The sequence below is a fragment of the Perkinsus marinus genome, assembly GCF_000006405.1.
Source record: "Perkinsus marinus ATCC 50983 genomic scaffold scf_1104296955140, whole genome shotgun sequence".
NCBI lineage: Eukaryota > Perkinsozoa > Perkinsida > Perkinsidae > Perkinsus > Perkinsus marinus.
In genome coordinates, this window is record NW_003207894.1 from 1 (window position 1) to 1,035 (window position 1,035).

At 48.6% G+C, this 1,035-nt stretch overlaps 2 non-coding genes across 2 annotated transcripts; both read right to left on the reverse strand.

Annotated features, from left to right (window-relative positions):
- Positions 1–635: 635 nt before the first annotated feature.
- Pmar_PMAR024183 lies at positions 636–708 on the reverse strand. Its single transcript has one exon. It is a non-coding gene; the product is annotated as a tRNA-Met (tRNA).
- Positions 709–795: 87 nt separating this feature from the next.
- Pmar_PMAR024184 lies at positions 796–867 on the reverse strand. Its single transcript has one exon. It is a non-coding gene; the product is annotated as a tRNA-Gly (tRNA).
- Between the last annotated feature and the right edge of the window lie 168 nt (positions 868–1,035).

The window sequence follows — 1,035 nt, forward strand, 5'->3', positions numbered from 1 at the left end:
CATCTGCTTGGAAGGCAGATATCCTAACCATTAGACTAGCGGTGCATATCACTTATGTAGTGATTGAGTATTCCTGTGATACTTGTAGAGGGACATCTGAATCCCTTCTCGGACGTACCGTCGTCAACCATCCCGCGGCCAAGAGTCTGATTAGGCCTTAAACGCGTACCTGAGATCGCTAACTGCTACTATATCTCTCCCATGGTAGGCCGCATTCTATCTCGGTTGATAACTCCAACTGCTGAAGTTCTCATCGCATACTACAGCTAGCTCGGCACAAGCTGCACAACTTTTTCGTGACATCGAAGTTCCTGCTTGCAAGCACATTTTGAAACCGCATGCGGCGGCTCGTGAATTTGGGCGGTTGTTTCATCTCCGCAACGCGTTCTGCGGTACCGGGCGGTCATTCATCATTCCTGCAAGGAGTTCTGCTCTAGGTGAATAGCTCTTTTCTATGCATGGACAACGCTTTATTAATGTTGTTTTTCCCCTGAACTGGCACGGTTGGGCCAACCGCACGGAATGGTACGAAAACACCGACTCTGTTTAGTGGAAATTTTTCGGTAAGACTGATCTATGCAGTCGATAAGCTGCACCTCTCAGTTTAATAACCATCTCGAGTGTATTGTAATGAATAGCAGCTCCTTGTTTCGATCAAAGGACCTATGGGTTATGAGCCCAACACGCTATCCACTGCGCCAAGCTGCTCATACGTAGAAACTCCTGTATCGCCCTGACGTGCTGAGCATAACTATTCTACGATAGCCTAGAGACCCTTCTCTCGTTGATACGAACTGCACCGCCCGGGAATCGAACCCGGACCATCTGCTTGGAAGGCAGATATCCTAACCATTAGACTAGCGGTGCATATCACTTATGTAGTGATTGAGTATTCCTGTGATACTTGTAGAGGGACATCTGAATCTCTTTCTCGGACGTACCGTCGTCCACCATCCGCGGCCCAGAGTCTGATTAGGGCTTAAACGCGTACCTGAGATCGCTAACTGCTACTATATCTCTCCCATGGTAGGCCGC